Genomic DNA, 27938 nt, shown 5'->3' on the forward strand with positions numbered 1-27938 from the left:
ATATATCAGAGCTCTCTGCAGGTCAAAAGTCCGGCTACTAATTAGGGAAAGGATGTTGTGTAGCTCGGAGCTCTAACTTTGTGCGGCCATGTTCCGACATGGCCAGGCTCCGCCCCCTTGTGGGTGATTTTATTTTTGTATTTGGCACTATGTAACTTTTATTTGTCATTCAATATCTCAAGTTTTATGGTTACTTTACAGAGATTTTTCAAGACAAAAGCAAAGAAAGGTTTATAATATTTATATGAATATATAATTATGCTATATTTTATTAAGCTGCATATAAATTATATGGCATTAGTTGACTAAATCATGTTAATTTTATTAAAATATAAATATTTATGCAATTACCTGATGCTACAAATTCTGCTACAGAGAACATTTTACAATGAAATTAACTTAAAAAAAACTAATCCTGATGTAAAAATAACTTAAGTTTATTGAACATCTATTAGCCAAATGTATTGTGATAGTAATGTAAACTGTATGATATACTAAACATTTATTTTAGAACAAATCTCATATACTACTTTGCAAATTATAGAAAATGAAAACTAGTTAAATATATGCATAATGATTTGTTCAAAATGCACGACTGGGGCAAAATCATATTTTTCCCCCCTTACAAATATACTTCTACTATAGTTACTAATTGTATGCCATCAAATAATCAAAAATATGAAATAACACAGTTTTACAGTTACCAATTTGAGCTATAATTTTTTTTCTGCTCGACATCTTGTGCTGTTTGGTTGAGGTATCTCTGTTGATAAGAAGCAGCTGATTGGTTGACTACTCTATCAAGGAAACACAGAATTCCAGGATGTGCCTAGAGGTATATCGCGGCACCTCACTGACAAGGCCCAAAGAGAGTCTGGGTTTGCCATGTTCCTCGTTCTTGTATAGACAGGATCAGACTGATACTTTAGGAAATTTCTCCTATGTGAAAAGCACAAATGGGCTAAATAGAGGCTGTTCCCGGCTGGCAATTAGCAAGAGAACAAGCTATTGAGTTATTGTTAATTCCTGGTTGAGTTCTTCTACTTGTTGTTAACATTTAAAATATGACTCTAGGGGGTCTCCCTAAGTGTCATGGGGGAAACCAGACTTGAACTACCTTCCCAATGTGCCTAGAGTGATATGTCTGCACTTTACTGATGAGGCCCAAAGAAGGCCAAAACAACCATCTTGGGTTGCAATGTTCCTAGGTCAGAGGAGTATAGCATGGCATTTCTGGGTTGGACTGACCTGTATAAGTGGAATCAGACTGATAAACTTCAGGAAAATTCTCTTTTGTGAAAGCACCTTTGGGCTTAGCCTTTATTGTTTAAAAAGATAGATAATCCCCTTTATTACCCATTGCCCAGTTTTACATAACCAACACTGTTATAGAAATATGCTTTTTACCTCTGTAACTACCTTGTATCTAAGCCTCTGCAGACTGCCCCTTATCTCAGATCTTTTGACAGACTTGCTTTTCAGGCAATTAGTGCAGACTTTTAAATTACTCCACGTGCCTGAGCACAATGTAATTTATATGAAACCCATGAACTTACACCATCTAACTGTGAAAAACTGTCAACTGCATTCAGATAAGCATATGAACCTATCTAGGTTTAGCTTTCAACTAAGAATACCAAGAGAACAAAGCAAAGTTGATGATAAAAGTGACCAAGAAAGTTGTTCAAAATTACATGCACTATCTGAATCATGAATGATTAATTATGACTTTACTATCCCTTTATATGTACTTTCCTATAGAAACAAATTACTAAACTTTAAAACAGAGGTCATTTACTCCCATTACATAAATCATAATATCCTTGCTAAGTGCACTGCATGGCTTTTGTGGTGTTTCCAAATTCAGTGGTTGATCACAACCCATTAGAAAATTATTTATCTACAAAAATCTTAACATTCTTTAATGGCGTTTTTCTTTTGAAAAATATTATATACATTTTTTCTAATGGATAGTGACTGACCCTTTAAAGGGACAGTCTAGTCCAAAAAAAACTTTCATAATTCAGATAGGGCATGTAATTTTAAACAATTTTCCAATTTACTTTTATCACCAATTTTTCTTTATTCTCTTGGTATTCTTAGCTGAAAGCTTGACCTAGGAGGTTCATATGCTAATTTCTTAGACCTTGAAGGCCGCCCTTAAGAATACATTTTAACAGGTTTTTCACCACTAGAGGGAGTTAGTTCATGTTTTTCATATAGATAACACTGTGCTCGTGCACATGAAGTTACCTGGGAGCCATCACTGATTGGCTAAACTGCAAGTCTGTCAAAAGAACTGAAATAAAGGGGCAGTCTGCAGAGGCGTAGATACAAGATAATCACAGAGGTAAAAAATATATAAATATAACTGTGTTGGTTATGCAAAACTAGGGAATGGGTAAAAAAGGGATTATCTATCTCTTAAAACAATAACAATTCTGGTGTAGACTGTCCCTTTAAAGCCTTTTAAAACTTTTAGAAAACTATTAAAAAAAATGATCACATGTTTTTATTCAATGGTTTTTTACCTTCACTAATAACTAATAGTTCTAATAACTAATACATTGAGAAAATGTAAGTCATATTCCAATCTACTTAAAAAATAATTTTTACAAGCTTTTCAATTTTTTTTATTATTTTTTTATTGAGGTCATTAGCATAGTTGCAACATGAAATGTCCTTATACAATTAAGAAGTACAGTATACAAGTTCAGTAAATAACTTTCTAAGATTAATAAACAAAAAATAAGGTCTTATGAATAATACAAATTATACATTCAGTGTAATAATAACAAAGACACATGCATTAATATTCTATAAAATAATATGACCTGTAGTTTTCCAAAATAAAGTCTTCCCTCTAGTAGCAATAGACCACTCTTGGACCTTGCCTAGCTTTTTAATGTAATATGAGGTAGACTAGCATGAAATTTGAATGTTATCAAACTAGGATATAGCATATAGCAGTTAAAACTAGTATCCTTCCCAAACTTAACTTTTTAATGGACCTCTCTTGGACCTCTAGGAATAGAGAAAGGCAATCCATTGAGGGTGTGGAATAGAAAAGCCCAGCTTTGGATCTGTAGATGGTTCAGCATATGATTACTAATAGACCTAGCCATCTGCAATACAGCCAAAATCAAAATAACTTATTAACATTATTAAAGACAGGCCTTCTTGCTTGAAATCAGATGCAGTATATAGCTATATAATCAGTGTTCAACTTAGTAGAGTATCCTCTCATATATAAGGCTGTGCAGTCTTCATAAGATAGTTCTGGAAACTCCAGTCTTTTAAATGAACATATATACTGTCTTTGCCATGTAATATGATGAAAGAAAGATTGAACTCTGTAAATTTTAGCCTACTCCAGCTCTCCAGTAAACATACATACCGCTATTCACTTCAAGGTGAGAAGTAAGTTGAGAGGACTCTAGAGTCTGATAGTTAGAAGCTCAGACCTCTCTTGTGGAGCCAGTTGATCTAAGTACAACAACGCATTTGGATCTTGTAAGCAAACTCCTAGAGACATCATGCAGGGGAATCAACACGCAGATCTGTAAGTTGCTTATATTTCACTTCAGGATTCGGCCGCATCCCCCACATCCAGGAAAGATATTTTTGAGTGATCTTATACTATCTCACATGAATCTCCCACATAGCTAATAGGCACTGACTCGGGAACACACAATTTTGCGGCTAGCTGGGTATTAGTGCAGTGCGTAGCGAGATCCATCTTATTCCACCATCTTAGTCTCTGAATTGACATCCACTGAGTAAGGAGTCTGCGTTAGTAGTATAAGATTGTCAAAACTATTGTGCAGCTTCTCTTCAAATTCAGACAGTAGTGTCTGCATTAACATGTAAAAGTCCTCCATTTTGTCACAGTGTGGTTTTAGCTGGGGAGTTGAGAGCAAATATTAAGGCCACTACCAAAGTCTTCAACTGTCCAGAATAGGGCTCCTCATGGGATAATAGTCATAATATTTATATCTAGCAATGCAGTAAAGCTGCTATAGCTTATGCTTGATAATTAGAACAGCAATGTCACTGCAATAGTACAATGAAGCGCAGATTATTGAGATGATGAGAGGGGCTCCCAATTTTGCTACCTAGTATGGCTCCCCTTAGTTTGTTTTTTATTTTCCTAAGTCACCTGCCTTGACTTCTTTGAAACCCTCTTTATTTATTTTGAGTATCATTCTTTGCCTGTTCAATATTGTTTCCTGGTTTAATACAGAGTTAAGAAATATAAAACACCAACATCAGCATTCTTTTTTAAAGAAATAGCTTATTTAAAATGACTAAAAAATAGTATAAAACAGTTAGTTGCACACATGCCATGGGATATTACTGTATACATAAAAAAAGCATGCAGTAAAACTGAAAAGGCATTGAATTAATCATACATTATAGTTTCCTTTTCTTCAGTTGTTTATATTTTGCTTCAATAGGTATCATTCAAAACTCAAATTGAAAAACACATGTAACACCTGTGTCATCTAGTCTATTTGTGTTTAACCAGATTGTTCTGCTATCATATACAAGTACTAAAGCCTGTGTACACGGGCCATTTTTTGCAGTACAGCGGTCCCACCCCTCTTTTGCTCTCTTTTGATTTCTCTCCCCCTCTCTTTTGCTTTCTCTCCCCCCTCTCCTTTGCACTCTCTCTCTTCTCTTTTGCTCTCTCTCTCCCCTATTTTGCTCTCTCTCTCCCTTATTTTGCTCTCTCTCTCCCCTCTTTGGCTCTCTCCCCCCTTTCTTTTGCTCTCTCCCCCCTCTTTTGCTCTCTCTCCCCCCTCTTTTGTTCTCTCCCCCCTCTTTGGCTCTCTTCCCCCCCTCTTTGGCTCTCTCCTGCCTCCCCTCTTTGACTCTCTCTCCTCTTTTGCTCTCTCTCCTCTTTGGCTTTCTCTCCTCTTTGGCTCTCTCTCCTCTTTGGCTCTCTTTCCTCTTTGGCTCTCTCTCTCTCCCCCCCCTTTGGCTCTCTCCCCCCTCTTTGGCTCTCTCCCCCCTCTTTGGCTCTCTCTATTCTTTGTCTCTCTCTCCTCTTTGCTCTCTTTCCTCTTTGGCTCTCTCCCCTCCCCCTTTGGCTCTCTCCCCCCCCCTTTGGCTCTCTCCCCCCTCTTTGGCTCTCTCCCCCCTCTTTGGCTCTCTCTCCCCCCCTCTTTTGCTCTCTCTTTTCTTTGGCTCTCTCTCCTCTTTGCTCTCTTTCCTCTTTGGCTCTCTCTCTCCCCCCTTTGACTCTCCCCCCTCCCTTTGGCTCTCTCCCCCCCTTTGGCTCTCTCCAACCCCTTTGGCTCCCCCCTCTTTGGCTCTCTCCCCCCCCCTCTATGGCTCTCCCCCCTTTGGCTCTCCCCCTTGTATGTTAGTTTAAAAAACGCTTTTGCGGAAAGTTATCAATATGACAACTTTTCTTGTACAAACAGTTCCCCTACCATTGTCAGGTGAGACACGTGCACGGGCATCTCAGAAGCACTCAGCAAGTCGTGCTTCAACTGTGACATTTTGGATGTGATACTAAGCATGCGCATGCAAGTTTCTATTTTTCCAACAAATGTTTGCAAAACCCCTGAATGCACTACCGTCATATTTAGGTAATTGGTTCCTTTAGAATTTGAGTGCAATGAGTGAGTTGTACCCAAATACACTCATTCTTTGCAGGTAACAAAATAACTCTCCAAAATCGTGTTATTTTACGTCATTACTGTCTCAGTACAGGTCTGTATGCGACCATATAATACGTCATCCTTATGTCATCTCTGTGTACCACCCCAAAATATATCTGCTGTCAAATTCTCACGCACCGCCTTCTTTACGTCAAAGTATGGATACGTTTAGTCCCCGCCCCTAGCAACCGTCAACTGTCTGTCAAATGTAGGGTCCCACCCATATTGTCAATCGTCAGTGTGTCAGCTCCTTTTCTCCACCTCGAGCATGCGCATCTGGCTGTCAGTGTAAGTTTTGGGGGGGCGTGCCGTCGATTTTACTGTCAGTGTTAGGAGACCGAAGCTGGTATTGGGACTTACCGTGTGGCCCCCACTTCACCTGCCGGTCCGAGCGGTCATGCCCTCCGACTTCATCTCCCTGCTCAGCACCGACCTTGACCTTGAGTCCCCGAAATCCCTATACTCCCTCGCGACGCCCAGCCACGCCCCCATTGCGACGCTCCCGTCGGCCATGCTCCCTGACACTCTGCTTCAGCCTTGCTGAGTGTCAGGATCCAAACGGCCAGGTATGTTTGTCACGTGCAGTCTCTACTGCGCATGACTGCATCTGACAAACATACTTGGCCTTTTATTATATAGGATGTAATTAAAATTATTTTACAAATTCAAATGGCTAGTCTAACATCTTGAATGCCTTAGAAAAAAAAAACTTACCCAAGCATGCAAACAATGTGTCATATCCACTGTTTAGTCTGATAAATAATTAAATAGATTAATTACTTAAGGAAATAACAAATCAGTTTTAGTGGATGCAATTTCTAAAGAAATTTATTTTTTTACCACTAAGACCATCCATTACCAGCGTTTATTCAAGTTATATTTTTTTATGCTAAGAATGTCAAGAAAATGCAAGCCCAGATTACATTTATGACAAGACTACACAGTATTTTTGAAAATTGTAGTAATTTACCTTACTGTTTTGACCTTTTCAATATGCTGTGATGTAACTGACCTTCAGTTTTCTTCCAGTTACCTACATTTTGTTTCATAAAGCTGTAAAAAATAAAGAACATTTAACCAATCAAAATGAAATATTAAAAAGGTCAAATTTACACAATACTGTTAAAAAAAAGTGATTTAGTTAAGCCATCAAAATAAAAAATAGATCACATAGATGTTAAAAAGTATTTGTACTATAGTCATCTAGATCTATAAGTTTAAAGAACAAAAAAAAAATAATGCATAATTATTTACCTACTGGAGAAGTAAAATATATGTGGTCAATTGTAAACTATATCTGGAAAAATAAAACACAATCTAGATAACTTATCAAATGTCACTTTAAGAATATTTTATTTTGAATACTGGTTAATTAGAGTGTGGTTCAGACTATGGGCGCGATCCGATATAGATCGCAGTTTGCGGCGCAAGCGAGGGAACCGGCGTCGCCCACAGTTTCAGCTCGCAACTCGAGCTATCCCATATATGTCGCCGTCAGATGCTAACGTGCCGTAAGTCGGATAAACCAGCGATGTCCAGAAATCTGCGTAAGTACAAATTTCTGGCGTCGCCAGTGACTTGCGGCACGTTAGAAACTGCCGGCGCCTATAAAACCTGACTAAAGTCTAAAACACCAGCACTGTCTAACACGCCTCCCTAACATAGCCCGCACTGTCTAACCCTCTATCCGCTATCCCCCCTCACTATCCTAACAATAAAAAGCTATTAACCCCTAAACCGCCGCTCCCGTACCCTGCCGCAACCTAATAAAGTTATTAACCCCTAAACCGCCGCTCCCGTACCCCGCCGCCAGCTATATTATATCTATAACCCCCTAAAGTGAGCCCCTAACACCGCCGCCATCTATATTAAAATTATTAACCCCTAATGTAAGCCCCTTACACTGCCGCCATCTCTATTAAAATGATTAACCCCTAATTTAATCTACCTATCCCGCCGCCAGCTATATTATCTATATTAACCCTAAGTATATTATAGTTAATATAGTTATTACATTATATATATTAACTATATTAACCCTAATTATATTAGGGTTAATATAGTTAATATAGTTACTATAGTATTTATATTAACTATATTAACTCTATCTAACCCTAACTACATTTATATTAAATTAATCTAATTCATTTATAAACTAAAATATTCCTATTTAAATCTAAATACTTACCTATAAAATAAACCCTAAGATAGCTACAATATAATTAATAATTACATTGTAGCTATGTTAGGGTTAATATTTATTTTACAGGTAAATAGTTAATTATTTTAACTAGGTATAATAGATAATAAATAGTTATTAACTATTTAATATCTACCTAGTTAAAATAATTACCCAATTACCTGTAAAATAAATCCTAACCTAAGTTACAAATACACCTACACTATCAATAAATTTACTAAACTACAAACATCTATCTAAAAATACAATTAAATTAACTAAACTAAATTACAAAAAAAAAAAACACTAAATTACAAAAAATAAAAAAAAGATTACAAGATATTTAAGCTAATTACACCTATTCTAAGCCCCCTAATAAAATAATAAACCCCCAAAATAAAAAAAATTCCCTGCCCTATTCTAAATTAAACAAATTTCAAAGCTCTTTACCTTACCAGCCCTTAAAAGGGCCTTTTGTGGGGCATGCCCCAAAGAATTCAGCTCTTTTGCATACAACAAATACAATCCCCCCCCCCCATTACAACCCACCACCCACATACCCCTATTCTAAAACCACCCAAACCCCCCTTAAAAAAGCCTAACACTACCCCCCTGAAGATCTCCCTACCTTGTCTTCACCACACCGGGCCGAACTCCTGATCCGATCCGGGCGATGTCTTCCTCCAAGCGGCAAAGAAGAATTCTTCCTCCGGCGATGTCTTCCTCCAAGCGGCAGCAAAGTCTTCATTCTTCCGGCGGCATCTTCAATCTTCTTTCTTCGCTCCGCCGCCACGGAGCATCCATCCCGGACGACTGCTGAACTTGGAATGAGGTACCTTTAAATGACGTCATCCAAGATGGCGTCCGCCGAATTCCGATTGGCTGATAGGATTCTATCAGCCAATCGGAATTAAGTTAGAAAAATCTGATTGGCTGATTGAATCAGCCAATCAGATTCAAGTTCAATCCGATTGGCTGATCCAATCAGCCAATCAGATTGAGCTCGCATTCTATTGGCTGTTCCGATCAGCCAATAGAATGCAAGCTCAATCTGATTGGCTGTTCGGATCAGCCAATCGGATTGAACTTGAATCTGATTGGCTGATTCAATCAGCCAATCAGATTTTTCTAACTTAATTCCGATTGGCTGATAGAATCCTATCAGCCAATCGGAATTCGGCGGACGCCATCTTGGATGACGTCATTTAAAGGTACCTCATTCCAAGTTCAGCAGTCGTCCAGGACGGATGCTCCGCGGCGGCGGAGCGAAGAAAGAAGATTGAAGATGCCGCCGGAAGAATGAAGACTTTGCTGCCGCTTGGAGGAAGACATCGCCGGAGGAAGAATTCTTCTTTGCCGCTTGGAGGAAGACATCGCCCGGATCGGATCAGGAGTTCGGCCCGGTGTGGTGAAGACAAGGTAGGGAGATCTTCAGGGGGGTAGTGTTAGGCTTTTTTAAGGGGGGTTTGGGTGGTTTTAGAATAGGGGTATGTGGGTGGTGGGTTGTAATGGGGGGGGGGATTGTATTTGTTGTATGCAAAAGAGCTGAATTCTTTGGGGCATGCCCCACAAAAGGCCCTTTTAAGGGCTGGTAAGGTAAAGAGCTTTGAAATTTGTTTAATTTAGAATAGGGCAGGGAATTTTTTTTATTTTGGGGGTTTATTATTTTATTAGGGGGCTTAGAATAGGTGTAATTAGCTTAAATATCTTGTAATCTTTTTTTTATTTTTTGTAATTTAGTGTTTGGTTTTTTTTGTAATTTAGTTTAGTTAATTTAATTGTATTTTTAGATAGATGTTTGTAGTTTAGTAAATTTATTGATAGTGTAGGTGTATTTGTAACTTAGGTTAGGATTTATTTTACAGGTAATTGGGTAATTATTTTAACTAGGTAGATATTAAATAGTTAATAACTATTTAATATCTATTATACCTAGTTAAAATAATTAACTATTTACCTGTAAAATAAATATTAACCCTAACATAGCTACAATGTAATTATTAATTATATTGTAGCTATCTTAGGGTTTATTTTATAGGTAAGTATTTAGATTTAAATAGGAATATTTTAGTTTATAAATGAATTAGATTAATTTAATATAAATTTAGTTAGGGGTGTTAGGGTTAGATAGAGTTAATATAGTTAATATAAATACTATAGTAACTATATTAACTATATTAACCCTAATATAATTAGGGTTAATATAGTTAATATATATAATGTAATAACTATATTAACTATAATATACTTAGGGTTAATATAGATAATATAGCTGGCGGCGGGGTAGGTAGATTAAATTAGGGGTTAATCATTTTAATAGAGATGGCGGCGGTGTAAGGGGCTTACATTAGGGGTTAATAATATTAATATAGCTGGCGGCGGTATAGGGGGATTAGATTAGGGGTTAATAATTTTTATATAGGTGGCGGGGTCCGGGAGCGGCGGTTTAGGGGGTAATAACTTTATTAGGGATTTCGGGGGGGGGGGGGGATCGCGGTTGACAGGTAGATAGACATTGCGCATGCGTTAGGTGTTAGGTTTATTTTAGCAGATCGCGGTTGACAGGGAGATAGACATTGCGCATGCGTTAGGTGTTAGGTTTATTTTAGCAGCCAGTTTAGGAAGTTACGGGGCTCCAATAGTCAGCGTAAGGCTTCTTACGGCTGCTTTTTGTGGCGAGGTGAAAATGGAGTAAGTTTTCTCCATTTTCGCCACGTAAGTCCTTACGCTGCATATTGGATACCAAACTGCGCGGGTTTGGTATACCTGCCTATGGCCCAAAAAACTGCGGGCGACGGCAGAAATATACGGGCGTAACTTCTAGGTTACGCCGTATATGTGATACCAAACCCGCGCAAATATTGGCGTCGCCGGCTTTTGCGGGCGACGATTTATATCGGATCGACCCCTATATTTTTAATTCATATCAAGTATATAAATATTATTCTAGCTTTAAACAATTGAAGCACAGCTCAGCAGAACAAAAAGAGGCAGAAGTGCATACATGAGGCACAGAATATCATTAATATTAGTGGTATAAATAGAAGGAATATGAAGAAGTAAAATGTATATAGGGGTTTACCCATACCTAAAACTTGAGTAAAGTTTGTTTACTTTACATAATAGAAATACAGTGAACTTTATGGGATAAAAGATCAAATAATGTTGTGGCAATGATTATTTAAGGAGCGTACAAGCAGCAGGTCCTAAATCTAACCTAGATTCTGAGTTTTGCGTTCGTGTTTTAACGCTGACTAATTGATCATTTCAGTGTTAAAACAGCAATGCAGCCATTATGAGTCTTGTCGGTATAGCTATTCCGCAAGCATTTTAGCCTGTAATACAACGTCAGTCATGCACTCAAAAAAATGACGTTTTTGTGTAAAATTTCCATAGTGCTGCAATTACAAGTTTTGTGGTGGGGCTAAAAAGCTTGCTTTACAGCCTATACCAACACGATCTGTTTCAGAATCTGAGAGCAGTAGTTATGAGTTTTACGCAACAAAACTGTTACACAAAACTCGTAACTAAACTGTTTCAAAGTACACTAACACCCATAAACTACCTATTAACCACTAAACCGAGGCCCTCCCACATCGCAAACACTATATTAAACTTATTAACCCCTAATCTGCGGCTCCTGACATCACCGCCACTAATAAAATCTAGTAACCCCTATTCTGCTGCTCCCTGACATCGCCGCCAGTATAATAAAGTTGTTTACTCCTATTCCCCCGCACCCCAACATCGCCCACTCTATAATAAAGATATTAACCCCAATTGCGCCGCTCCCCAACATCGCTGCCACTAAATAAAGTTAGTAACCCCTAAACCTCTGGCCTCTCACATCACTGTCACTAAATAAACCTATTAACCCTTAAACCGCCAGCCCTCCACTTTGCAAAACACTAAATTAAATTATTAACCCCTAAACCTAACAACCCCCTAACTATAAATTCAAATTGCAAGATCCCTATCTTAAAATAAATAAAAACCTATCTGGGAAATTTTTAAAAAACCTAAGATTTAACTAGAAATTAAACTAACATTACTGTTATACTAAAATTAAAATATCTATCAATTAAATAAATTAAATTACTCATTAAAAAAACTAAATCTACAGTTACAAAGAAATTAAAATACTAATTTTCAAAAAATAAAAAAATACTAAATTACGAAAAATAACAAAGTTATCCAAAATAAAAACAATTACACCTAATCTAATAGCCCTATAAAAATAAAAAAGCCCCTCAAAATAAAAAAAACAGAGCCTACAATAAACTACCAAAAGCCCTTAAAAGGGCCTTTTGTAGGGCATTGCCCTAAAGAAATCAGCTCTTTTACCTTAAAAAAAAATACAAAGACCCCCCCAACAGTAAAACCCACCACCCAACCAACTCCTCAAAATAAAAAAACAAACTAACAAAAACCTAAGCTACCCATTGCCCTGAAAAGGGCATTTGTATGGGCATTGCCCTTAAAAGGGCATTTAGCTCTTTTTCTTGCCCTGAAAAGGGTATTCAGCTCTTTTAAGGCAAGCCCAAACCCTAATTAAAAAAAAAAAACACCCCAAATTATTTTTAAAAAAAAAACACTAACCCCAGACAATCCACTTACAGTTTCTGAAGTCCGGACATCCAGGCGGCAAAAAAATCTTCATCCAGGCAGCGAGGTCTTCATCCATCTAGACGGCGTCTTCTATATTCCTCCTGGCGGCATCTTTTGTCTTTATCCGGCGGCGTCTTCTAACTTAATCCTGGTGGCGTGGAGTGGGTCCATCCTGAAGACATCCGGCGCGGAGCATCCTCCTGAAATTCAAATCAGCCAACAGGATGAGAGCTACTGAAATCCTATTGGCTGTTCAAATCAGCCAATAGGATGAGAGCTACTAAAATTCTATTGGCTGATTTGAATATTTTTTTCAGGTAAAATAACTGATCTCTTTAGGGCAATGCCCTGCAAAAGGCACTTTTAAGGGCTATTGGTAGTTTATTGTAGGCTAGGGTTTTTTTTTATTTTGGGGGGGCTTTTTTATTTTTATAGGGCTATTAGATTAGGGGTAATTGTTTTTATTTTGTATAATTTTGTTTGTTATTTTTCGTTATTTAGTATTTTTTTATTTTTTGTAATTAAGTATTTTTATTTTTTGTAACTGTAGATTTTTTTTTTAGTAGTGTTAGTTTTTTTTTAATGAGTAATTTATAGGGATCTTGTAATTTTAATTTAAAGTTAGGGGGTTGTTAGGTTTAGGGGTTAATAGTTTAATTTAGTTTTTTGTAATGTGGGGGGCTGTCGGGTTATGGTTTAATAGGTTTATTTAGTGGCAGTGATGTGGGAGGCCAGAGGTTTAGGGGTTACTAACTTTATTTAGTGGCGACAATGTCGGGGAGTGGCAGAATAGGGGTTAATATCTTTATTATAGTGTGGGCGATGTTAGGGTGTGGGGGAATAGATGTTAATAACTTTATTATAGTGGTGGCGATATCGGGAGCGGCAGATTAGGTGTTAATAGATTTATTTCAGTGGCGGTGATGTCGGGAGTAGCAGATTAGGGGTTAATACATTTATGTAGGTGTCAGCGATGTCAGGGGCAGCAGATTAGGGGTGTTTATACATGGGGTTTATGCTAGGGTTTTTTTTCACCATAGACATCAATGGGGTTGCGTTACAGAGCTTTTGATTCCGCGATCGCAGGTGTTAGTTTTATTCCATCACTTTCTCCCCATTGATGTCTATGGGGAAAGCGTGCACGAGCACGTCAAAGTAGCGCTTGTATTTTGTGTAGTATGGAGCTCATCTCCACCATATCGCACTCAAAAGGTGGCTTTTTAAAAACTTGTAATGGCAGCGCTATGGAGGGTGAAATAACGCAACTTTTATTGCATTCGTTTCACACCCTCTATAGCGCAAAACTTGTATCTAGGTGTCTGTTAGTTATTATGTCCGGTGAAAGGACATTTATTAGTGTTTGACTGAGAAAGACATAACTAAAGCAAAGTTAGCAAAACATAGATAAACTAAGGGCCAGATTACAAGAGGAGTGATATATATCACTTTGATGAAAGCGATATTAGCGATCTACTGTGTAATACCAGCACACGCTAATGTGCGCTGGTATTGCAAGTTTTCAGAAATGTGAATGTGACCTTGTGTTCACATTGCTGGGAAGCATTGCGCTCATGAGAGCACGCTTCCATAGTCTCCTATGGCAGCCTCGTTCGGATGTCATCATACTTGGCTTTAGAACATCGCCCAGCGAAGAGGGTATGTAGCGCAGCAATGGTAGCAAACTTAAATATATATGTATATGATTATATACATATATATTTATGTGTTAATATGTGTATAAATGGAAAAGTTATATATACAACTGGAACTGTGTTAATTTAAAGGTGAAGATAACGGATAGGAAACAGAAAAAATTGTTTCCTTTATCCGGTACAACCCTACCTGATAATAAACGTATTAAAAAAATAATAGAGAAAAGAAAAGGCATTAAAGAAAAAAAGAAAAAGAATGGGGGATTGGGGCACAATCTTCTACCAATGGGGAGTTATGTGAGATAAATTAAACTACCTGTGGCTACATACAAAGAGAGCCTGAATTAACAGACATTAGCTAAGTGGCCACTTAGTTTATGTCACATAACTTCCCATTGGCCTCAGGATGTTTTAGTTCGTAAGTTGAATTGAACTAAAATTATCCTTTTTTTTTTACAAAAATCTTTTTTATTGAATTTTACAATTTACAAAGCATAGATAAATATAGATGCAAGTTGCAACAGACAATCAGTATCGTATCTGGCATACGATTATAGAAAGTAGTGACATCAAACATATTAATATTAAAAAAACAATATACAGTCATCTCCGTTACAACTCTGGTAAACTTTAACATTGACAAATTAAGCCTCAGTTGTCTACATAGAGAAGTAAATTGTAGCATTTAAAAGAATAGGATAGTTTCCCACAATAGTATAGGGCTTACTTATATGAACCGGTTATAATGTGGGAATAAAAATAAAAAGCCTTTACTCTTGATTATTAGGAAATGGAGTATTATGAAATATTATTATATATTATATATCAATAAACAGTTCACAGTCATCTCTACATACATTTCAAAGCTTATACGGTGTGAACCTATTTTTTGTAAGGTGAACTGAAACTTTTAAAAGTATGGTTTCCCACAGTGATAGAGAGCTATCTCGCATGAACTAAACTAGATACGAGGAGATGAATAAAAACCTTTTGTTTATGTTATATAGTAGACTGGAAACTTAAATAGACAAATGCTATATTGAGTGTGGTATTTTTCAAGGGAAACCAAGCAATAAGTTTCTGAGCATAATTAGGTAAATGCCAGAGTACTATATTGGGGGGATGGCTACCTGTAAATGAAAGGATTACTAGAGTATATTAATTGGCGATTATAGTAACATAGTATAAGTTTTCCTCTTTATGAAACATATGAAACTGACAACGTATGCTAAAGGCATTGTTGCACTAAATATGGGTATGTTTAAAGTGGCTGGTGGAGGAGTACTTTGAGTCCAATAATATTTCCGCGTTACTATATAGGTATATATATAATAAACTGAGGGATTCACTCTTGAACAAGGAAATTAGAGATACATATAAACAGACTGCTTAAGGCTAGTTACATAATGTGAGTTGCATCAAATAGTTAAAGTTATCCCAAGTTACTTAAAAAAAAGGTATTTATGTTACAAGCTATAAAACCATGGAGCTATGGTGAGTAAAATAAAAGATCAGTAGTTTTGATAGAAATATAAGCTATTAGAACCTATACTGGTTAAGAACCAAAATACAATTTTATCAATACCATAAAGCTAATATTTCACTTTCTTGGCTACTTAAACCCCCGTCACATAGGTGTAGGCCCTACATCTAGCGACATGAGGATCAAGTATTGTAAACATTAAGTAGGTCCTATTGGTGGACTCTTTTTTTTTCTCCTATAGCTTATAAACTTGATATTTCTACCCCTTTAATAGTACAGTAAAGTACAGACTTAACAGAGCTATGTAGAATAGGGAGAGTAAGTCCTCTATATAGCTCTTACATATGTCTAAAAGTAAAATAAAATAACTTTAAACCTAAGATGACCTTATTATCATACAAACAGTACAGGATGATAGAGGTGGTAAAAAGAGTTTCAGAGAGGTAGGGTAAAACTATACATGATGCTAGTTGTATAGTAAATCACTTCTGTAGCCAAGATTACTCAAATAAGGACTTAGCACTAATTCCACGTTGTGTATAAAAACATGGAGGTTATTTCAAAGATCTAAAGGTTAGGTGGTTAAAATATAAATAATAATATTTAGAAGGAGTAATGTGCTGTAGGGAGGTGTCTCATATCTTTAATCACATCAACCCCAAGGATATAGGTGGTATCGTTTGAAACATATAAAAAAATATAATCAACTTTAACTGGCTTTCCAAACAAACACTATTTACCTAGGAACATATATATAATGAAACCAAAACTAAACAGCATGGATGTTCAGTATATGGGGTCTTCAAGAAATTCCTAACCAATACCAGATTTAAAGGGTAAGTGAAAGTTTCACAATTGTCCGGACAGTTGGATGCGTTTGAGCTGGCCTCCCACAACTAACTTATTTAGGTGTTTGTGTCTCAATTTTAAACTGCCACGTCAGCAAAATATTAGCATGTTCTCAGTGCTAAAAAGCCATTAAAGGGACACTGAACCCAAATTTGTTCTTTCGTGATTCAGAAGCAGAAGAATTCAGAGCATGAAATTTTAAGCAACTTTCTAATTTACTCCTATTATCAATTTTTCTTCATTCTTTTGGTATCTTTATTTGAAATGCAAGAATGTAAGTTTATATGCCGGCCCAGTTTTGGTGAACAGCCTCGGTTATTCTTGCTGATTGGTGGATAAATTCATCCACCAATAAAAAAGTGCTGTCCAGAGTCTGAACTAATAAAAAAGCTTAGATGCCTTCATTTTAAAAAAATATTGTAAGAGAACGAAGAAAAATTAATAATAAGAGTAAATTAGAAAGTTGCTTAAAATTGCATGCTCTATCTGAATCACAAAAGAAAAAATGTGGGTTCAGTGTCCCTTTAAGCAAGTAGCCCGTTGATTTTAGGGATTTAATTTGTCTCCCACTGGTATCTAAGTGCAATTTTAAGGCGTTAGAGCCGGAGCTCCGGAAACATGCAACCATTATTTTAGCTAGCTGGCTCCGCCCCTAAAATGATCTTTTTAACTTTAAAATAATAAAGTAAAACATGTTTAATAATTGGTAGAAGATTATGCCCTAATACCCCATCATTTTTCTTTTCTATCTTTTTTTTTATATAATGAAACCAAAACTAAACAGCATGGATGTTCAGTATATGGGGTCTTCAAGAAATTCCTAACCAATACCAGATTTAAAGGGTAAGTGAAAGTTCCACAATTGTCCGGACAGTTGGATGCGTTTGAGCTGGCCTCCCACAACTAACTTATTTAGGTGTTTGTGTCTCATCAAGTATATTTTCTGGGTTGTCAGAGCTCCTTTTGGTACCAGTCTCCTATAAGATTTTTCAAGTGACACACCAGATGTGCCAGACGCCGCTGGTGGGATCGTCACTTTTAGATAAAGCATATAAGCCTTGGGAGCGTATGCAGTGATCTCAGGCCTTAACAGCAGTGCTGTGCCCTCAGTTATAGGATTCACTCCCCCATCCCTCTCAAGAAAGTCCACCTTAGCATTCATTACCTGGGGCTCTTCTCCGAACTGCTCATTCCCCAGACGTGTTGCACCTCCATCTGTTTTCCTGAAAGTGCCAGAATTGTGCGATAGATGCCTAGGCCCTGTTGCATCTCCACTGACTCCATCATCATCATCTGTGTGCAAGCAAACCTCTGATGAGAGTCGAGTAACATCCACAAGACCAACCGCTCCATTCAAAGTTGCAGTGAACATAAGCTGGTAAGACTCCAAGAGTCTGCTAAGACCAGTTAGAATGTGCTGTGCGCTCTCCATCTCGATTATAACGCTATTCCATGTGGGCAAGAATATGGCTGCCGTCTGTGTAGTTGAGCATAAGTCTCCGGTCTCAATTTTAAACTGCCACGTCAGCAAAATATTAGCATGTTCTCAGTGCTAAAAAGCCATTAAAGGGACACTGAACCCAAATTTGTTCTTTCGTGATTCAGAAGCAGAAGAATTCAGAGCATGAAATTTTAAGCAACTTTCTAATTTACTCCTATTATCAATTTTTCTTCATTCTTTTGGTATCTTTATTTGAAATGCAAGAATGTAAGTTTATATGCCGGCCCAGTTTTGGTGAACAGCCTCGGTTATTCTTGCTGATTGGTGGATAAATTCATCCACCAATAAAAAAGTGCTGTCCAGAGTCTGAACTAATAAAAAAGCTTAGATGCCTTCATTTTAAAAAAATATTGTAAGAGAACGAAGAAAAATTAATAATAAGAGTAAATTAGAAAGTTGCTTAAAATTGCATGCTCTATCTGAATCACAAAAGAAAAAATGTGGGTTCAGTGTCCCTTTAAGCAAGTAGCCCGTTGATTTTAGGGATTTAATTTGTCTCCCACTGGTATCTAAGTGCAATTTTAAGGCGTTAGAGCCGGAGCTCCGGAAACATGCAACCATTATTTTAGCTAGCTGGCTCCGCCCCTAAAATGATCTTTTTAACTTTAAAATAATAAAGTAAAACATGTTTAATAATTGGTAGAAGATTATGCCCTAATACCCCATCATTTTTCTTTTCTATCTTTTTTTTTATATAATGAAACCAAAACTAAACAGCATGGATGTTCAGTATATGGGGTCTTCAAGAAATTCCTAACCAATACCAGATTTAAAGGGTAAGTGAAAGTTCCACAATTGTCCGGACAGTTGGATGCGTTTGAGCTGGCCTCCCACAACTAACTTATTTAGGTGTTTGTGTCTCATCAAGTATATTTTCTGGGTTGTCAGAGCTCCTTTTGGTACCAGTCTCCTATAAGATTTTTCAAGTGACACACCAGATGTGCCAGACGCCGCTGGTGGGATCGTCACTTTTAGATAAAGCATATAAGCCTTGGGAGCGTATGCAGTGATCTCAGGCCTTAACAGCAGTGCTGTGCCCTCAGTTATAGGATTCACTCCCCCATCCCTCTCAAGAAAGTCCACCTTAGCATTCATTACCTGGGGCTCTTCTCCGAACTGCTCATTCCCCAGACGTGTTGCACCTCCATCTGTTTTCCTGAAAGTGCCAGAATTGTGCGATAGATGCCTAGGCCCTGTTGCATCTCCACTGACTCCATCATCATCATCTGTGTGCAAGCAAACCTCTGATGAGAGTCGAGTAACATCCACAAGACCAACCGCTCCATTCAAAGTTGCAGTGAACATAAGCTGGTAAGACTCCAAGAGTCTGCTAAGACCAGTTAGAATGTGCTGTGCGCTCTCCATCTCGATTATAACGCTATTCCATGTGGGCAAGAATATGGCTGCCGTCTGTGTAGTTGAGCATAAGTCTCCGGTCTCAATTTTAAACTGCCACGTCAGCAAAATATTAGCATGTTCTCAGTGCTAAAAAGCCGTTAAAGGGACACTGAACCCAAATTTGTTCTTTCGTGATTCAGAAGCAGAAGAATTCAGAGCATGAAATTTTAAGCAACTTTCTAATTTACTCCTATTATCAATTTTTCTTCATTCTTTTGGTATCTTTATTTGAAATGCAAGAATGTAAGTTTATATGCCGGCCCAGTTTTGGTGAACAGCCTCGGTTATTCTTGCTGATTGGTGGATGAATTCATCCACCAATAAAAAAGTGCTGTCCAGAGTCTGAACTAATAAAAAAGCTTAGATGCCTTCATTTTAAAAAAATATTGTAAGAGAACGAAGAAAAATTAATAATAAGAGTAAATTAGAAAGTTGCTTAAAATTGCATGCTCTATCTGAATCACAAAAGAAAAAATGTGGGTTCAGTGTCCCTTTAAGCAAGTAGCCTGTTGATTTTAGGGATTTAATTTGTCTCCCACTGGTATCTAAGTGCAATTTTAAGGCGTTAGAGCCGGAGCTCCGGAAACATGCAACCATTATTTTAGCTAGCTGGCTCCGCCCCTAAAATGATCTTTTTAACTTTAAAATAATAAAGTAAAACATGTTTAATAATTGGTAGAAGATTATGCCCTAATACCCCATCATTTTTCTTTTCTATCTTTTCTTTTCTTATTTTTCTTATTTTTCGTAACGGAAATGGGCAAATTTGCCCATTTGCGGGCGTCCGATAATTTAGAGCTCCAGTTATAATCTAGCCTTAAGTGTGATGTAAATGCGGGAGTTTAGTGGCAGGATTGTAAAAATCCAAAGTAAATAAAAAAAAAATGAAAGGTATAACCTAATGAATACCAGGAGCAAAACATCAGTAAAAATGCACTGTTTTACAGAAACCAGCAAAGTTAAAAAAATATTTAACTAGTTAACTAAACATTTGGTGAGCTGCTCAGCCATTTATTACTGTGTTGTGCTAAACCTTAAATAACTTCTCGGGCACAATCGGCTAGTTTACGAGTTTTACGGTATGAGGGGTGCGGTGCTAACTTGCACATTATTGTCACCACTCACTTCCCGACAACGCTGGTATTACAGGTTTTCATAAACCCGGCGTTATCAGGCAAGAAGTGAGCGTAGAGCAAAATTGAGCTCTATACCGCACTCCAATACCAGAGCTGCTGAAAGCTGTGGTGAGCTGGTTGTACATGCTCATGCACGATTTCACCATAAACATCAATGGGGAGAGCCGGCTGAGAAAAAGTCTAACACCTGCAAAAAAACAGCGTAAAGCTCAGTTACGCAGCCCTATTGATTCCTATTGGAAACAAAATTTATGTTTACACCTAACACCCTAACATGAACTCCGAGTCTAAACACCCCTAATCTTACACTTATTAACCCCTAATCTTCCGCCCCTGACATCGCCGACACCTAGATTATACTTATTAACCCCTAATCTGTGGTCCCCAACATCACCGCCACTATAATAAACATATTAACCCCTAAACCACCACACGCCCGCATCGCAAACACTAGTTAAATATTATTAACCACTAATCTGCCGCCCCTAACATCGCTGCCATCTTTCTACATTTATTAACCCCTAATCTGCCACCCACAACATCGCCGCCACTATACTAAAGTTATAAACCCCTAAGCCTAAGTCTAACCATAACCCTAACACCCCCTAACTTAAATATAATTAAAATAAATCTAAATTAAAATTACTATCATTACCTAAATAATTACTATTTAAAACTAAATACTTACCTGTAAAATAAACCCTAAGCTAGCTACAATATAACATGGTTACATTGTATCTAGCTTAGGGTTTATTTTTATTTCACAGGCAAGTTTGTATTTATTTTAACTAGGTAGAATAGTTAGTAAATAGTTATTAACTATTTACTAACTACCTAGCTAAAATAAATACAAATTTTCCTGTAAAATAAAACCAAACCTGAGTTACACTAACATCTAATCTTACACTACAATTAAATAAATTACCTAAATTAAATACAATTACCTAAATTAAAAAAACAAACACTAAATTACACAAAATAAAAAAAGAAATTATCAGATATTTAAACTAATTATACCTAATTTTAATAGCCCTATCAAAATCAAAAAGCCCCCCCCCAAAAAAAATTTAGCCTACAATAAACTACCAATAATCCTTAAAAGGGTCTTTTACGGGGCATTGCCCAAAAGAAATCAGTTCTTTTACCAGTAAAAAAAATACAAACACCCCCAACAGTAAAACCCACCACCCACACAACCAACCCCCCCAAATAAAATCCTAACTAAAAAAAAATAAGCTCCTCATTGCCCTGAAAAGGGCATTTGGATGGACATTGCCCTTAAAAGGGCATTTAGCTCTTTTTCTATTAGCCAAACCCTATTCTAAAACTAAAACCCACCCAACAAACCCTTAAAAAAAACTAACACTAACCCCTGAAGATCCATTTACAGTTTTGAAGACCGGACATCCATCCTCAACGAAGCTGGGAGAAGTCCTCAGCGAAGTGGCAAGAAGTCCTCAACGAAGCCGGGAGAAGTCGTCATCCAAGCCGGCAAAAGTGGTCCTCCAGAGGGGCAGAAGTCTTCTTACAGATGGCATATTCTATCTTCATCCATCCGGCGTGGAGAGGGTCCATCTTCAAGACATCCGACGCGGAACATCCTCTTCAATCGAAGTCTTCTACCCGAATGAAGGTTCCTCTAAGTGACGTCATCCAAGATGGCATCCCTTGAATTCCGATTGGCTGATAGAATTCTATCAGCCAATCAGAATTAAAGGTGAAAAAATCCTATTGTCTGATGCAATCTGTGATACTTCCTAAATTTATAATTTCACTAATGTTATAACCCCAGCCTCCTCCAAATTCTATTGTCTGTTCTTTTAATTTATCTCACCCTGAATCAAATTTTCCCAATTGGCCTTTTGACTGTCTTTGATCATGTCATTAACTAATTTATTGCAATCAGCTAAACTCTTTGTCCTATAAATTTAACACTGCTGTGGGGTAGCATTGCAGGAGTTAGCATTGCAGGTTTAGATAGCATTATTGTAACATCTGTTCACATCTCTTAAGTGAACATTTATAAGTGAGGCATTAAGAATTGGGCAAAATAATTATACAAGAATTCAACAAGGAGTGAGCAAGGGATAAGGCAAGTTATGTTGTAATTCTGTGTTTTATCCACTGTTTGACTGTTTTGTAAAAATGCTTAATATCTTTATTTTCCTTTTTGCCACCTTTTGTCTCTATAACAAACTACTTTATTCAATTACTCCTTCCTCTTCACCACCTACACTGCTCATTAGCCCATCTCTCTTAACCTCACCTTACTTTTGTATTCATGAATTCACACATTCCTAAAGACTCTCTCTCCCCCTCACACTCATCCCAAAAACAGTCTTATTACTGCAAATCTGCATCTCATCTCATGTTACGCTCCTAGTTGTTGGTGAAATATCTCCTAATCCTGGTTCCCCACAACTTCCTAGCCTTGCAAACCATGTGTGCCTTTAAATAGACTTCAAAAACAAAACTATGGTAACCTTAATCTCATTACTTTTGCTTCTAAAGCCACCCCCCTTCACTTGTGCACTCTGGAACTCATGATCTGTTTGCAACAAGATCACTTCTATCCATGACATCTTTATCTCCCATTCTCTCAATCTACTGGTTCTCACAGAAATCTGTCTCTCTCCTTCAGACACAGCTTCTGCCGCTGCAATGTCACATGGGAGTCTTCACTTCAGCCACATTCCTAGGTCTGATAATAGACAAGGAGGTGGTGTCAGTTTTTTTTCCCTCTCATTCCACCTTTCAACAAATAAAGTCCTTCTCTTCCCTCACATTTTCTTCATTCCAAACAAACACAATTCACTTTTTCCCTTCCTTCTCTATACAAGTTACAGTCATACACCACCCCTTGGCTCATCAACTTTATTTCTAGATCACTTTGCTGCATGGCTACCTTATTTCCTTTCTTCAGACACCCCTGCCCTCATTCTTGGTGACTTCAACCTCCCTGTTGACAATTTCACTGCCTCCACTGCAAAACAACTTCTGCAACTCACTTCCTCTTTCGGCCTGTCTCAATGGACTGACTCTCCCACTCACAAAGGTAGTCACTCCCTTGATCTGATTTTCAGCTATCGATGCACTATCTCAAACTTTGCAAACTCACCTTTTTCTTTTTCTGACCATCATCTCCTCACTTGTAACATCGCATCACTCCCTACAACTTTCCCTCCTTCTATCACTCACACCAAACTTCACTGAAGCATCAAGCCATTAGATCAGCAACAGCTTGCTAGCGCTCTCGAACCTCTCCTCTTTTCCATCCCCTCCTTTTCCTGCCCTGATAAATCTATCTGCCACTACAACTCCACCCTTACATTGGTCCTTGACAATCTGGCCCCACCTACCATAGTCCAAACAGAAAAAGAAATATTGCCAGGCACCTTGTATAGTTAAAAATAGTAAACTTTATTGAGTCAAATTAAAACATAGTGAGAGAGGGGATAGAACATCCCTGAAGTTAAGCAGACTGACATGTTTCGGCACAAAACGCCGTAATCATAGTCCCTAAAAACTTTTAAAACAAACCGCCTTTTCAATCCAATGCTCTCATTTCATTGGTGAATTACTAATTAGAATTTAAAGGCATACAGGGGTTGGAGCATTAGTAAATAACTAACTTAAGATAAATGGATATGCTGCCTGTGCATAGATCTATATACATGCAAATACACCTGTCAGGTTAAACAAACAGTACACATACCATCTCTTTATGCAGCTTAAACACTTAGTGAGTAGTCAATTCGCATTTATATATATAATCACAGGGTTTACATAAGTCTGTTTAGACTACCCATACAAGAAAGCCAACGATTAAAGGAATTGATGTGCAGCCCCCAAAATTTGGGAAAGGATACCTATAAGTCTAAAATGCTAGATGCGAATTATACATACCAAAACCCACCATTTGAAGGAGTTGGTGTTTAACTACCACAATTAATTTGGGGAAGGATATATGCATACCCAAAATATAAATGCAAATCATCCATCTTAAATAGTTGGTTCTGAGTTAGTGGGGTTATAGTGTGGGATAAAATAAAAGACACATAATGTGGGGCTAAATCTGGTAACCACTAAACATATACCACCAGGGGCCAATCATTGATTTATATCCAATATATTTGATTTATGTGTATATGATGGTACCCATGTACAAAGAAATTATTTGTCCCTACAATTACCGAATAGCTAGACAGATCACTAACTAACCTATTTGCAAATGCATTTAGAATAAAGCAATAGAACTTCCCTATCCTAGTGTTCCTTTAACACCTAAACCTCATGTGTAAATTTGAGTATATATATATATATAATATAGATATATTATATATTAAAGATGGATAGGAACTAATTCCAATGATTAATAAAATCATATTCGGAATTTAGGCCCAAAGGTTTTTTGGTTTGTAGTCTGAAAATCCAATACATTTCCTGTCTGGATAGGATCTTAAATAGGTTCCCCCCTCTCTTTTGAGGTAGGACCTTTTCCACAATCGTCCATTTCAACGAGCTACAATCTTGGTCATGTTGCTGGACAAAATGGGACACCAAGGGTGTGCTGCTTTTCCCCACCCGTATGGTCGACAGATGTTCTCTGATCCTAGATCTGACATCCCTGGTGGTCAAACCTATGTACTGAAGTTCACATGTTGAGCACCAGAGTAAATATATACAATTGGTCGATCTGCAATTAAGACAAGAGGTAATTTCAAAATTTTCCCCGGTTACCACCGAAAGCTGTTACCCACCTGTACATATTCACAGGCCTTATACTGTGAATAGCCACACCTGTAGGTACCTCTATGTCTAAGCCAAGAGGAGGATGGTACCACTGTTGAGTCAGGCTTCCTAAGCATAGATGGCAAAACTGAATTGCCAATAGTTTTATTTCTCCTGTAGGAGAACCTACAGCCTTTCCTAGCAGTCACGGCAAGAGCATCATCCGCCACCAACAGGTGGAAATGATTTCTGACTATTTCACAGATTTCCCCATATTGGGCTGAGTAGTCCGTGACAAAGGTCAATTTATTCTCTTGATCTTCCCTATAAGGTTGTTTATCCTTTAAAAGTTGTTCTCTAGAAAGGGAATTAATCTCATACCTAGCCTTTTTAATGATCTTTTTATTATACCCTCTTTGCAGTAAACGTTGTTCTAATTCGTCTGCATGTCTCTTGTAGCTGAGGGGTAGAGTGCAATTGCGTCTCAATCGCACAAACTGTCCCTTAGCTACCGAATAGGGCATTTGTTTCGGATGACAGCTCTTAGCATGTAGGAGACTGTTGCCTGATATAGGTTTCCTGTAGACTTCAGAGGTGACCATACCTGTTGGCCATCCCTTCAGTTCCAAATCAAGATAGTGCACTATGTTTTTGTTGAACTCAAGTGTGAACCGTAGGTTCACATCATTTGTTCTCAGATAGTCCACAAAGCATTCAGCCTGTTCTTTCTCACCCTGCCAGACAAACAGCAGGTCGTCTATGTAGCGTAGGTATAGCAGGATTGCAGGTCTGAAGGGGTTTCCATCTGCATAGATGCTGGACCGCTCCCACAAACCCATGAACAGGTTAGCATAGGTTGGCGCAAACTTGGCACCCATGGCGGTTCCGCATCTCTGCAAATAGAACTCCCCCTCAAACTGGAAATAGTTGTGTGATAGTAAAAACTGTGTCACCTCTAAAACAAAGTTTCTAAATGGTTCACTGTGTGTTGTCCCATTCTCTAAAAAATAAGCAACTGCTTTCAAACCCCAAGCATGGGGTATAGAGGAGTATAATGAGACAACATCCACAGTGAGCCAACCACAGTCCGAAGACCATCTCAAGCCTTCAACCTTATTCAACACCTGTTTGGAATCCCTAGTATAACTAGGGAGAGATTTGACAAGGGGTTGAAGCACCCCATCCAACCACTCAGAAAGGTGTTCCAACATAGAACCTATCCCATTGACTATAGGTCTACCCTGTACATTCACTAGAGTCTTGTGCACCTTCGGTAGATGGTGAAATAGTGGGATAACCGGGTGTTCCACATAAAGATATTTGGATGTTTCTAAATCAATAAGCCCATCCTCCACTGCTCCATCCAGAAGGTGCATAAGCTCTCGTTGAAACCTATTGGTAGGGTTCTGTCTGAGGTGTTCGTAACTATCTGTATCTTGCAGTTGTCTCAATGCCTCCTTAATGTAATCATCCCTGTCCATTATGACCACTGAACCTCCCTTATCAGCTTGCTTAATCACCAGACTAGGGTTCTGTTCCAATGATTTAAGGGCTGAATGTTCATTTCTAGTTAAATTATTACCACCTGTTGTCCGTGTCAATGAAAGCTGTCTTAAATCATTTTCCACTCGTTTGTAAAAGGTTTCAATGATGTTACCTCTGCTCTGGATTGGGTAGAAAGTGGAGGGGTTACGATACCTTTTAATAATATCCTTATTATTAGTCCCATTCATTGAAGTGGACCCCTCCACTTCCAACTCCCCCAGAGCTATCAGGTCACATGTCTCCATAAACCCCAAGTCATTGGGCCAGAAATTGTTGTTCTCATTGCCAGATGTTGTGGATATCTGGTCTTGGTTAGTGTCTCCAAAGTGTTTACACAGGGTGACATTGCGTACGAATTTATTCAAATCAAGCATAGTTTTAAAAAGGTTAAAATTCACTGTGGGTACAAAACCAAGGCCATATGACAAAACTTTCTTTTCTTCCTTAGTTAGTTCATAACTGGACAGGTTTAGGACGGTACATACTTGGACGGGGCACGAGTCTGCCTCTGTGGGTATCTCCCTTGCTGAGGTACCTGTGTGCTCGTGCCCCCCCATCTCTCGGATGTTGACCTATCCGAAAAACCTGTTCCAGTTGCAACAATTCCTCATCCCTGACCTGTCCACCAGTGGCACCCTGATGAGTGGAATGGTAATTACTGGTCCCTTGCTGAATGGAAGGATGATGATGGCTATCTGTACCAAAATGTGTTGAGACATAATTATGGCTACCAACACGTTGCTGTATAGAGGGGTAGTGGTGATCAAATTGATCAGCAGTGGATGCTTGATATCTATTATACTGATTCTGTCTGCCTCTGGTGTAACCTGCATAGTGTGAGGCTCTAGTTCTACCAAAACCTGGCCTATTGCCTCTTCCTCTTGGAGGAAGATTATAGCCCCCTGTCCTATTGTAGTTGGTGTTCATTTCTACTAAATCTTGGGGAAAACTCCCCTCATTATCTGACTGGGAGCTCTCTCCTCCTGAGTCAGACTCACTTTCAGAAAAAGAAACCACTCTATTGCCTCTACCCCTACGTCTTCTGCCCCTCCCACGTCTTCCTACTCTAGACTGATTCTGAGACCTTCTAGTTTGTGACCTCTGGCTTTTGTTCCATATGTAAACCTTGTTATTATCATAATCAGCCCTATCCCGAATGAATTTGGTGTGTTTAATAGCCACCAACT

Source organism: Bombina bombina, chromosome 3 (genome assembly GCF_027579735.1).
Source record: "Bombina bombina isolate aBomBom1 chromosome 3, aBomBom1.pri, whole genome shotgun sequence".
Taxonomy (NCBI): domain Eukaryota; kingdom Metazoa; phylum Chordata; class Amphibia; order Anura; family Bombinatoridae; genus Bombina; species Bombina bombina.